Below are 13,460 nucleotides of genomic sequence, written 5' to 3'. Positions count from 1 at the left end.
CACTGGGGCCTGTTGGGGTGTGGGGGGCTCAGGGAGGGATAGCATTAGGAGAAATACCTAATGTAAATGACAAGTTGATGGGTGCAGCAAACCAACATGGCACGTGTATACCTACGTAACAAACCTGCAGGTTGTGCACATGTATCCCAGGAGTATAATTTAAAACAAAAAAAAAAGCCAAAATTGACAAATGGGATCCAATTAAACTAAAGAGCTTCTGCACAGCAAAAGAAACAATCATCAGAGTCAACAGGCAACCAACAGAATGGGAGAAAATTTTTACAATCTACCCATCTGACAAAGGGCTAATATCCACAATCTACAAAGGACTTAAACAAATTTACAAGAAAAAAAAACCCCATCAAAAAGTGGGCAAAGGATATGAACAGACACTTCTCAAAAGAAGACATTTATGCAGCCAACAGACATATGAAAAAATGCTCATCATCACTAGTCATTAGAGAAATGGAAATCAAAACTACAATGAGATACCATCTCACGCTAGTTAGAATGGTGATCATTAAAAAGTCAGGAAACAACAGATGCTAGAGAGGCTGTGGAGAAACAGGAAAGCTTTTATGCTGTTGGTGGGAGTGTAAATTAGTTCAACCATTGTGGAAGACAGTGTAGTGATTCCTTAAGGATCTAGAACTAGAATTACCATTTGACCCAGCAATCCCATTACCGGGTATATACCCAAAGGATTATAAATCATTCTACTCTAAAGACACATGCACAGGTATGTTTATTGCGGCACTATTCACAATAGCAAAGACATGGAACCAACCCAAATGCCCATCAATGATAGACCGGATAAAGAAAATGTGGCACATATACACCACGGAATACTATGCAGCCATAGAAAAGGGTGAGTTCATGTCCTTCGCAGGGACATGGATGAAGCTGGAAACTGTCATTCTCAGCAAACTAACACAAGAACAGGAAACCCAACACCTCATGTTCTCACTCATAGGTGGGAGTTGAACAATGAGAACGCTTGGACACAGGGAGGGGAACATCACACACTGGGGCCTGTCGGAGGTGGGGGGCTAGGGGAGGGATAACATTAGGAGAAATTCCTAATGTAGCTGACGGGTTGATAGGTGCAGCAAACCACCCTGGCACTTGTATACCCTATGTAACAAACCTGCACATTCTGCACTTGTATCCCAGAACTTAAAGCATAATAAGAGAAGGAAGGCAAGGAAGGAAGGAAGGAAAGGAAGGAAGGCAGGCAGCCAAGAACATGTAACAAGTATCTGTGTGGCTTTACAAAAACACAGGAAGAATAGATGAGAAATCATTACGTTGTTTACTCACATAGGATTGGCTAGAATGTGTGGAACAAAGGAGGGAAGAAAATTCCCTGAGTATACGTTTTCAGATCTTTTTAATATTCTTTAATTTTTTTCTTTTATCCGCTTTTAAGTTCTGGAGTACATGTCCAGGATGTGCAGATTACACAGGTAAACGTGTGTCATGGTGGTTTGCTGCACAGGTCAACCCCATCACCTATGTATTAAGGTCTAGCATCCACTAGCTGTTCTTCCTGATACTCTCCCTAATATTCTAATACCAAAGAAATGTAATTAAGCCAGCAAGGATGGGAAGGGGGTAGCGGGTGGGGAAGACTCATATTAAAAGTAAACTCATCTCTAAACCAGAAATAATAGCAATATCTATACAAGTAAATACATATACTCAGAACAGTGCCTACTACATGTAAACACTGAACAGGTGTTACCAACATTGCTATTATTGTGTTAGTATATTAGGTACCCGGTGCTACCGGCAAAACCAGTTTATCATCCAACTGTCTCCAGTGTTGCTACTCAAAGTGTGGTCCTCCAGTAGCCTATCAGGATCACCCAGGGGCCTGTTAGAAAGGCACATCTCAGACCCCACCCCAGACCTACTGAATCAGAATCTGCGTTTTTAACGGGATCCGCAGGTGATTCCTATGCACATTAAAGTGTAAGAAGTACTGGGCTACAGACAGGTATGTGACAAAATAATTTCATAGGATGGCAAAGGCCAAGTGGCAAATGAAGGACACCAGAAATGCACGTCCCAGGAGCCTAACTCCTCCTTAGTAAATTACCCTATTAAGATTTGTTTAGAGATGTTCAAAAGCGTGGAAAAAAGCAAATTTGGTTTCCTCAGCTAGGGACGCGGAGAGTGGTCTGGTGCCCTTGAAGAGATCGCCCTCGTGTGGAGTAGGGAGGGAATCTCTAGCCTTTCCTCTCGGATGAAGAACAGCACCAGCGCTCCAAGCCTGGCCTAGGTTCTGGAGGTGGGGTCTCCTTGGCAGAAGCCTCTGGTGTCTGCAGGCGTGCATTTACAGCTTTAAGACCAAACAGCTAGTCCGCCACATGTGTCACGACAGTGTGCACGCGCAGAAATGCACAAAGCAAAAAAAAAAAAAAGATGCTCTTAATGAACCAACTATAATCCTTGCTAAGGCATAAAGCCAGAGGGAAGTGTGTATTTGAAATCATTTTCTACCCCTCACCCTCTTAGAGCTCGGCACTCTGGCTGCGCTGCTGTCTTGTATCCGAGTTGTTAGATGCAAAACACGCTATTTCCTATGTAATTTTTTTTTTTAAGAGACGGAGTCTCGCTTTGTTGCCAAGGCTGGTCTCAAACTCCTGGGCTCAAACAATTCTCCCAGCTTGGGGTAACATGTTACATTATTCTATTTAATAAAAAGCAAAAGTTGTTTTATAAATTCTAACTTAAATGCCCAGAAAATAACCTATCATGCATTGCCTTGTCGTGCAATAAATAGTCAATATTTGCAAACAAAGTGTTAACCAAAGGCAGTTCATCAAAGATTTTTGAAAATTAAAAAAAAAAAAAACTCATACTCACATTGTCCTCAGGATTTCCTGTTTTCGAAATGTTCCTGTACGAATCGGAGTCTCTATAATGATTGTAGTTGAAAAGATAAGTCAGGTTTTTTGTCTTTTTTTTTCATTTTAAAATCATAATATGCAATGTCTTCCACTTGAACGCTATACCTTGTGTATTGTGCTTGCTTCAGCCTCGAGCCTCTACTGATGTTCCACCTCAAGGCGACAGGAATGCCACCTGGAGAAACTCCTGGGCGGTAGGGGAAGAAAGCCGGTCTCATCAGAGTACATTTGCGGGGCTCGACGACCAAGGTGCTAAATTCCAAGCACGCTTTGGAAAGTTCTAGGTGCTTGGGAAGAGACCCGTAGGGGGCAGGGATGCCCGCGCCCCGGCGTCCCAGCGCGGAGGGTGGCGGCGGGGCCTGGCCCTAGCGGGGCGGGGCGGGCTCGGGTTACCGGGAGTCGCGGGGCGCGGCCGGCACTGCCCGCGGCGCCTCCTCCTAGAGCCGCACCTGGAGGCAGCGCGCGCGTCAAAGAGGCAGCGGCTGTGGAGCGCGGCGGGGCGGCTCCGCCCAGGGCAGCCCGGGCTGGTGAGTGCGCGCGGGCGGCCGCGGTGCCGGGGGTCGCTGTCCCTCGGGAGGGGGCTGAGCTGAGGCCCGCGGGCCCACCCGAGCAGGGGCCCTCGCTGTCACCGCCTCTGCCCCTGTCTCCCGGGCTCCATGTCGCGCTTTTTCCCTAAACGAACAGGTGACAGGGCTGACCTGCCTGCACTCTGCAGGTCTCTACGCCGGGAAGGAGAAAGTCTCACGAAGCTCTTTCCTTTGCAACCCCTGTCCCCTTGCCCTCTGCAGCTCCACACAGCATTTTTACTTCACTTTTGCCTCCTCGAATCCCTTCGGTGCTAATCCAGCCCTTTACCGTTTCCAGTTTGGGTCTGGCCTGTTTGTATCCAAATCGAATTACACAAATCCAGGCCCTCAGTTCTGCCTCTGGCCCTCTTTCCGGAGACCGGTCCTGCCTCCTCCTGTGCCGGGCTGGGCTTGCCCGGCATTGGCCGCCCGGAGCTCCCAGGGAGCGAGGCTGTGGTCCCGAAACTGGGCCCTCCGCTCAGCGCCGGACAAGGCTCAAACCCCGGGTCTCTGACTTATCCGGTCACGAAGAGACTGCTCAGAGCCTAACAGCCCTAAAATTTGGTATTGGCCGCCTCCCGGGAAGTCCTTCTCCCTACCAATCAGGCATCGCGGCAGGTGCTCTGCCATCATAGAGGCTCTGACACGCTGGACTCTCGAAGCTCACGGCAGTGTTTATTTTTAGGAGAGATTTAGTTGATCGGGAGCCAATTGACTTGGTTGACTGCCTCATCTAGTGCGCACCTGGGCCGGGCCCCGCCGGGAAGGCGTGCTGGACGTTCTCAATGAGCTCCGAGACCTACAGAAGAAACAGCTGCAAGGATCCGATCAGCTAGCTGTGAAGAAAGCCTCAGATACGCTGTGGGGTGGGCAAAATTATTTTCCTAGCTTCGATGAGTACTGTGGATTCTAGAATTTAAACAACATTCATGGAGACTCTTAAAACAACAAAAAAATAGCAACTTTTTGCGGGCACAGACTGAGATTTAGCTTTTTCCTATCTGAAAACTGAACAATGTGCACTAGATATAAATGTATTATCTAAAGTTTAGGAATTTACAGCATAGAAATGCAGGGGAATTCGGAGTATGCAATACGAAGTATCAACCTTTTTGAAAATGAAATTTAAAATGTATTTTTGTCAGGCATTCTTTCTAATTACGGTAGTATTGCTTTGTATCAGAAGACTTTCAGGCAGAGGACAGGAGGGAGGAGAGAGAAATTCAAACTAATTTGCATTAGAAAGAAACTTAGGGTGAAGAATTCCCTAGGTAAGGTTGCTATAGCTCATATCTTAAGTGCACTCTTGGAAAGCTTTCTAGTCTATTAGGTAACACCTGAAGCCCCAATTCTCTTATGTAGCATTTCTTTTTTTCTCTCTTTAACTACTCTGAAACTATACAGAGTTACACGTTCCTCATTAATTTATGAGTGAAACCAAAAGAATTGACTCAATCCAACAAGTATTTGAGTGCTTTTCGCATAGAGGCGCTTTGCTAAGAACAGAAGAATGGAAGACTGAGGAAGTTTCTAACAATCAATGGATTGCCTTGTGAGGTGTAGATGCAGGTGTGCACTGCCTATTTAATTGACAATCAAAGTCAGTTGAGTTTTCGTCTCATTCTAAATATCATGTGTTGCCCCCTGGTATCATAATTTTTCTACCGTTGCAGGTAGTCTGCATTTTAGTAACCCAAGTGAAACAGTTTTCTAGGGAAATCATGATAAATAGGAAGTACGTCCGTATCTCCAGGTGTTCTCATTATCATTAAGTTAATAAAGTTAAGAAAAATATGATGATTTTCCTTTCTTTTGGTTTCAAACTAGTGAAATCTTGCACAAAAGACACAGCATGGATAAATTTAATCATTTTGTGACTCAGTACATTTTATGTAAGTCCATTCTGTTGGAGGATAGATCCAATTTTATGAACTCTTTTAATCCTTCTTTTGAAGACTAGTTCCAGGACCAACTTCATAAAATGTTTTATTGTAGGTACCAACAACTATCAACATCATTATCTTCTCCCCACCTTCACCCTTGAAAACAGTTGTATTCTAGAGGATTATGAAGGAGGGGGACAGGACTCTTTCAAAATCTGGAGGACACTAGGGACTTACCCCAGAAAAAAAATTAAAAAGCTCACCCATTCAAAATCTTGTACACCTTTCAGAGGATTCCTGATGCCCAGGTTATGAAAGCTCGCTTCAGAACGGGTCAGCGAATTAGTCAGAGGATAGGTAGATGGAGGGAAAGGGAAATGAAGCAATGTGGGTAAATTCACAAACTGAGTGGATATGACTTAATTTACTTTCAAATAGAATAAATACATGGCCCCTTGAGTAAGTATTCTGTGAATGGGAAGGAATAATTATATTCTTTGTAAAAGACTAAAGACAGATTAGCCTAATTAAGTTTTTAATTGATCAAGATCAACTCTTATCTTGAACATTATGAGTCTCTCATTTTTCTACTTTTCTTGTTCTTTTCAAGGCAAGTGCTCTAAGAGGATTTGCTCCCACTACTGATGATGCCCCATTCCGGACACAATTTCTCATATGCAAACTTGTATTCATGAATTGCTACATATGGGAATGGTTGAGTTCAAAAATTGAACTATATCTTTCTCACATCCTAGCAGTTCACCCTTAGGAAGAAGATATAATTATATATAATTAGTCTATCCCATATAAGCCACTGTGATAGCAGTAGCTGTGCCTTGGAAGGGAGTGGGTTGGTATTAGGAATGAAAGGACAGCGTTAAGAAATATTTTGGACATAGCTTCTTTCAAAAAAACAAACCAACAACTGCTGAATTAACTTCCTTTTCTTCTTCTATACATAGGGCCAAGGAGCGAGCTCTCCCTTCTCCTGCTCTCAGCCTCAGTGATCAAGGCTTCAGTGAACTGCACTGGAGCTCCCAGCGGGGGATCTTGTCCCCTGTCCTGACTTTTGTGCTGCACATTGGATCTGCGTAAGTAGACGGCCCCCTGGAACTAGTAAATAGGAGAGTGGGTCAGAGGTAGTGATGGATTTTATCCAGATCAAAGGATTCCTCAAAATTTCCAGAGGTCTAAATCACACACCACTATTTGGAAGAAAAGTATCAGACAGAATGCCAGAACCATCGCACCTTACACTTACCTTTTAACTTGGATCAGGATCAGCCTAAGATATCCTTAGCTATCAACCAGTTTTAACTTACAGTATTCTTGAGTGGCAACTAGGTGGTGGGCCAACAACCCTAGAATGTACTTAATAGATGCTTATTGGATTTGTAAATTAATGGAGATCATGGTTTTAAGCCAAGCTCTGCCACTAACCAGGCATATGATCTTGGGCAAGTCACATGTCAGTTAAATTCTTTCGACCTTAATTTTTCTATGTATAAAATGAGGGTGTTTTATGGGACCAGTGGTTCTCAGCAACCAATGTATAATTCCATTGCATTTGCATTGCCTGGGAGTTTATTTAGGAAAAAACCCAACAGAGATTCTGATTAATTATTAATCAGATTTATTCTGAGGATAAAGTCCTTAGTATTCCCTAGATTTTGAAAAAGACCTGTCCCCTCCCTCATGGCCCTCCAGAATACAATCGTTTTCAATAGTGAAAGTGTGGGCCATTCTCAGTGGCTCACACCTGTAATCCCAGCACTTTGGGAGACCGAGGAGAGTGTACCATTTGAGGCCAGGAGTTCGAGACCAGCTTGGCCAACACAGCAAAACCCTGTCTCTACTAAAAATATAAAAATTAGCCGGGCGTGGTGGCACATGCCTGTAATCCCAACTACTCGGGAGGCTGAAACAGAAGAATCGAACCCAGGAGGTGGAGGTTGCAGTGAGCCGAGATTGCGCCACTATACTCCAGCCTGGGCAACAAGAGCGAGACTCCGTCTCAAAGAAAATAAAAAAAAAAGAGTGATGAAGGTGGGGAGGAGATAATGGACTGGCATAGGCCCAGGCATCTTTATTTTTTAAAAGTAACCCCAGCAAATACTAATGTCCAGTCAGGATTGAGAATCACTGGGTTAAGTGATTGCTAAGAACTGATTCTAAGATTGTGTCATCTTACGATGGAAAGCAGGCCCACAGAGTCCCTGTTAAACATAGCCTGGCCCAGCATTGCGCCTCCTCTGTGGTAACCAAACCTAAACATGCCTTTCTCAGAAGCAGTCCAGATCAAGCCATTTCAGGTTATTCAGGGGGAGCTGCTGTGCCTGCTCACCTTTTTGATATTTCCACAATGCATTGCTGACTTTGCAGCACCCAGTAGTTTTTGATGGACTGAATTAGGTGTAACTCTGCCTATCCAGGATGATCAGCTGTTCCTAAAGGTCCCCAGAGACGATAACATCTCTGCTCTGAGTATCCATGCCAGTGTTTAATAGCCTCTTGAAATTTTCTCCTTGAAGTGATCTGTGACTTGTTGAGGTGGGGAAGAAAGGTGTCAGCAGGGGATAAGCATGATCAACTTGATCGTAGCTGAAATGTGAACTTCAATGTCCAAACTGAGATAAAAAATGATCCTCACACCTTCTCAAGTAGTTGAAGACTATTGAGTTACCAGAACTGGGAGAGGAGAAAAAGAGCACATTGTTTACCTTAATTATTTCTTGGGACCTAATCATGTTGCCATTACATTGTAAATTCTGTAGATTTTCACACTTGGAAAATTCTTCTTAAATTTGGAGTTAGGACTTACTAAATTGTAATCCATGAAAGGTATTTGTTTACCCTACTCTTCTTTTAATCTCCTACTACCTTTCATTTCCCAAAATACCTAGAAGACAAAAAACAGTGTGTATATGTGACTGTCAAATCGGTAAGAGAGACAGACATGAGTTGACCAAAAATGGAAAGGCATTAAGGAAGAAAAACTGACAAGGGTAAGAGGCACGTGGGTTACCAGGAGCTACACTTAATTTCTCTCTTTTCTTTCTCGATTAGTCTTATCTCTGCTATAAGCCTGTTCTCAAGCTTGCTAAAATGCAGGCAGATCACCATATCCCACCTGCTCCGTGTTGACAAATGTGGGCTTATGGCCCTTGATTCCCTCATGTTCCCTGCAGTCTTCCATACACAGGGCATGCAGTGCTGTCTCCAGAGGTGAACTGGCAGCCTGGACACACTTGGTCTAATCCAGCATTGGCCAATCCCAGGGCCTGACTTAATTCTAAATCACAGCTTAGGTTGAAGCATATTTTTTCCTGGAGTGGAAAGCTACTGGCAGTAAAGTTCTTTACCTCTGTATCTCAGAGGAGTAGGCTTTACCTGATGTGAAAAATCCAATGCAGACCTACAAAACTAGCTCAGCCCCCACCTCTCCAGCCACCTAGAGCTGGTTGTACTCATTGCCAGTAAACAAACAAACAAAACAAAATTCTAGGATTGGAGTCATTTTATATGTTTATTGCTGATCGTTGTTCCCAAAGATTTAGTAGTATTGGGCACTTGCTGTTTTGTTATGTCATAATTTATTCCTGACCTACTTCTTAAAATGAATTAAAGTAGGAAGAAATGTACCAGGATAAGGTAGATTTGTCATAATTTCAACTCTAATGGAAACTTAATTATTACTAAACTCAAATGGCCCATTTATGTGTTTATAAATAAAAATGTATCCTTCCATACATCTAGTTTCTTAAGATAATAAGAATAGTGTTGTGCTAGTCCTTAGGATTATTATTAGTTTGCTTTTTAAATCTTTACTTCCAAAAAGCATTACAGTTTTGCAAAATAATTAGAAATGGTAAAAATTTCTTAGCCAGTGCCTGTTTATTGAACACTTTTAACAACAATCTCAAAGGTAACAAGGGTTTTCATTGCTTCCTTTCTTGCTTTATTATTTCCTTCCTTTCTTCCTAGAGTCACTCATTATCCAACAAATATCTAATGAGTTCCCCCATGCCCTTGACTTCATGTAGCTTACATTCTTATGAAGAGGGGAAGGGAGACAGAAAATAAAGAAGTAAACCATCATGTAGGTTAGATAGTGTTAAGTGCTATGGATAAAAATACATCTAGAAAGAAGGTGGTAGAGGTGTTGGCTGTGAAATTTTTGAAAGAAGGTGGTCAGAAAAAGCTTCCCCTGAGAAAGTGATATTGAGCATAGACCGGAAGGTGGTGAAGGAGGAAGTTACAAGTCTATCTGGGAGTAGAGCATCCTGGCCAGTGCAAAGGCCCTGAGGCAGACAAGTGCTTGGCATGTTCATAAAACAGCAAGGAGGCCAACTGCGGTGGCTCACGTCTATCATCCGAGCACTTTTGGAGGCCAAAGCGGGCGGATCGCTTGAGGCCAGGAGTCCGAGACCAGCCTGACCAACATGGTGAAATCCCATCTCTACTAAAAACACAAAAATTAGCTGGGCATGGTTGCGCATGCCTGTAATCCCACCTGCTCGGTAGGCTGAGGTGCCAGAATCACTTGAACGTGGGAAGCACATGTTGCAGCGAGCTGTGATCACACCACTGCACTCCAGCCTGGGCAACAGAGTGAGACTCTGTCTCAAAACAAACAAACAAACAAACAACAACAACAACAGACAGCAAGGAAGTCCATGTGACTGGAGCAGAGTGACAAGGTGGGAAGGCAAAGAAAATGACCACAGCAAGGAAAGGAGCAGTGGACAAGAGTTTGAGAGGGTGCTAAAGATCACACAGGGCCCCTTTTCAGTGGGATACTTGTAAGGTGATGTGAAGATGGAGTTTCTTACTGTTTAGTTGAAACAGCAGCAGCCCGTGTTCTCTTTCTTCCTTGTTATACCTCCTGGATAGTCCCCCCAGCTTTCCTTTCCTCTCCAAATTAGCCTCTTCCCATTCCTCCCCTTGTGCTTCCTTTCCCCCAAGGCTGGCTGCAGAGAGGGCTTCGGTTTCCCTTTCTCTTTGTTGCCCTGAAGATAAGTCTGCCTCTCCTGTTCTAAGAAATGTGCTGCTAGTTGCTAAAGAATAAAAACTGTCAGGTAGCACCCAAACCAATAGTCATGAAAGAAATCATAATAAACTTATGCAAAATGTATTCTTAGTTGATACTGCAGACCAGACACAAAGTGGTTGTGTTGCTGTTGAGCATAGCTGAACCTGTGTGTTTTGTTGGGTCTGCACATTGTTTCATGAAAATGTGGATTGGTTTCCAACATTTAAAAATTGAGAAATTTTTTATTAAAATGTATTTTCAAGTTTTCCTTCCAAATTCATGTTCCTGATGAAGTTCTAGAATAGGCAAAACTGATGTATGGTGATAGAAATCAGAACTATAGTTGCCGACACATCAGAGATTGACTGGGTAGGGACAGAAGGGAAATTTCTAGATAATGAAAGATTCTATTTCTAGTAGCCTGAAATGCACAGTAAACTCATTAAACCATATACTGATCTGTATAGTTCACTATGTGTACATGAAATCTCAATATAGCTGGGCACGGTGGCTCACACTTGTAATTCCGGCACTTTGGGAGGCTGAGGTGGGTGGATCACTTGAAGTCAGGACTTCAAGACCAGCCGGGTCAACATGGTGAAACCCTGTCTCTACTAAAATTATGAAAATTAGCTGGGTGTGGTGGCACATGCCTGTAATCCCAGCTACTTGAGAGGCTGAGGGAGGAGAATTGCTTGAACCTGGGAGGCAGAGGTTGCAGTGAGTCGAGAGTGAGACTCCATCTCAAAAAAAAAAAAAAAGAAAAGAAATCTCAATATAAAGAAAATTTTTTAAAATTATGACTAATATTTTAACTGAAAAATTATAATTTTGTATATTTATGGGTACAATGTGATGTTTTGATATATGTATACAATGGAGAATTATTAAATCAAGCTAACATATCCACCAACCTGCTTACTTACCTGGTTTTTATAATTTGAAATTTACTCTTAGTTTTTTTAAAATATACAGTTGACCCTTTGTATCCACAGGTTCTGCAGATAGAGAGGGCCAACTAGGGACTTGAACATCTGTGGATTTTGATATCCTTGTGGGGTCCTGGCACCACTCTTCTGTGGATATAGAGGGCTGAAGTCACGGTTATGATTTCCATCACCATAGATTAGTTTTGCCTATTCTATAACTTCATATAGAACATGAGTTTGGAAGGAGAACTTGAAACTACATTTTAATAAAAACTTTCTCAATTTTTAAATGTTGGAAACCAATGCAAATTTTCATGAAGCAATGTGCAGACCCAACAAAACACACAGTCCTCCTGCCGTGCAATCGCTCTCAAAACCTATTCTTGTCTATCTTAAACTTTGTACTCTTCAGTCAACAATTCCCCATTCCTTCCCTCCCACCCATGACCTAGCCTCTGGTCAACACCATTCTACTCTCTATTTCTGTGAGTTTTTTAGATTCCACATGTAAGTGAGATGATGTGGTATTTGTCTTTCTGTACCTGGCTTTTTTCACATAGCATCATATCCTCCAGATTCATCCATATTATCACAAATGACATGATTTCTTTCTTTTATAAGGCTGAATCGTATTTCACTGTGTCTATGTACCACATTTTCTTTATTCATTCATCCATCAATGAACACTTAAATTGGTTCCATGTCTTAGCTATTGTGAATAATGCTGTAATAAACATGGGAATGCAGATATCCCTTTGACATATTGATTTCAACTCCTTTGGATATATACCCAGAAGTGGGATTGTTGGATCATATGGTAGTTCTATTTTCAGTTTTCTGAGGAACTGTCATAGCATTTTCCATAATGGTTGTACTAATATACACTCCCACCAACAATGTGTAAGAGTTCTGTTTTCTCTGCATGCTCACCAACACTTGTTATCATTCATCTTTTTGATCAAGGCCATTCTAACAGGTGAGGTTATGTATCATTGTGTTTTTAAAGTGCATTTCCCTAAATATTGGTAATGCTGGACATTTTTTCATGTACCTCTTGGCCATTTCTGCGCCTTTCGAGAAATATCTATTCTGGTCCTTTGCCCATTTTTTAATTGTGTTATTTGTTTTCTTGCTATCAGGTTGTTTGAATTCCTTATATATTTTAGATATTAAGCACTTGTCAGATGTGTGGTTTGCAAATACTTACTCCCATTCTGTGGGTTGTCTCCTCATTTTGTTGTTTCCTTTGTTGTGCAGAGCCTTAGTTTGATGCCATCCCATTTGTCTGTTTTTGCTTTTGTTGTCTGTGACTTTGGAGCCATATCCAGAAAATCATTGCCTAGACCAGCATCATGGAGTTTTCCCCCATTTTCTTTTAGTAGATTTACAGTTTTAGGTCTCAACTTTTAAGTCTTTAATCCATTTTGCGTTGGTTTTTGCATATAGTATGAGAAAAGGATCCAATTTCATTCTTCTGCATGTGGATAGCCAGTTTTCCCAGCACCATTTATTGAAGAGACTGTCTAAAGAAAAGTTTTAAATGGAAGCCCTACCCAACATTCAGCAATACCTGGATAGCAGCTGACCACTTTGGGCTTGGCACACGCTTTCTAGACTGGCTTAGACACCTTGTCCACTTCTGTCATTTTCATTAACTACCTAGCTCCTTGTATTGGTATTGGTGGTATTGGTTTATGATTCCTTCAGTAGATGCTTAGCAGTTTGGGTTTCAACTATCAGTGGGGAGCAAATCTGAAGGGGCCTGATATGTTTAATTGGTAGTTTAGAAAATAGTACCTGCCTCTTAGGGTTGTATGTGAAGCATGTAACAAAATCATAAGCCTGATTTTGTTAAATCAGTCCAGAAACTCGCCTATTCCCCTTTCACTTAATGCTGGTCTCAAATCTCAGGATTCTCAGGGGTCTCTGGACCTAACTTGCGCTTTCGTCTCAAATGCCAAGGGTCTCCTGAATTTGCAGACTTCTTTCCTGAGACGATAACAGAAAATATCTTAACTATTACTCCTATTATCAACACTTAACACTTAGGTTTATAATGTGTGTTGCTAAAATAATAGTGCCTACTATGGAAATTTTAGAAAATACAGATAAGCAAAAAAAAATAAAATTACTCA

The 13,460-nt window shown here is 42.1% G+C and overlaps 1 protein-coding gene and 1 long non-coding RNA gene across 3 annotated transcripts in view; one reads left to right on the top strand and one right to left on the bottom strand.

Moving 5' to 3' along the window:
- LOC115935310 (uncharacterized) overlaps positions 1-3,275 on the bottom strand; it is a 36,722-nt gene extending 33,447 nt beyond the window's left edge. Inside the window, exons 1-2 of the long non-coding RNA XR_008681368.2 lie at positions 3,021-3,275; positions 2,872-2,923 (exon numbers count right to left, since the gene is read on the bottom strand). This is a non-coding gene — a long non-coding RNA (uncharacterized lncRNA). The remainder of the gene's footprint in view (positions 1-2,871; positions 2,924-3,020) is intronic.
- Positions 3,276-3,332: 57 nt separating this feature from the next.
- The window catches only part of SLC26A5 (solute carrier family 26 member 5), a 75,952-nt gene continuing 65,824 nt past the window's right edge, over positions 3,333-13,460 (top strand). The window contains exons 1-2 of one of the 2 annotated variants that reach the window (XM_063708692.1): positions 3,333-3,442; positions 6,327-6,455. The gene's annotated coding sequence lies outside the window, so the exon portion shown is untranslated. Of the gene's footprint in view, positions 4,348-6,326; positions 6,456-13,460 lie in introns of both variants that reach the window. The other variant, XM_055392550.2, reaches the window with a different exon arrangement.

This window comes from Gorilla gorilla, chromosome 6 (genome assembly GCF_029281585.2).
Source record: "Gorilla gorilla gorilla isolate KB3781 chromosome 6, NHGRI_mGorGor1-v2.1_pri, whole genome shotgun sequence".
Lineage (NCBI taxonomy): Eukaryota > Metazoa > Chordata > Mammalia > Primates > Hominidae > Gorilla > Gorilla gorilla.
The sequence above is the reverse complement of the archived record's forward strand: the minus strand, read 5'-3'. Positions and strand labels throughout refer to the sequence as shown.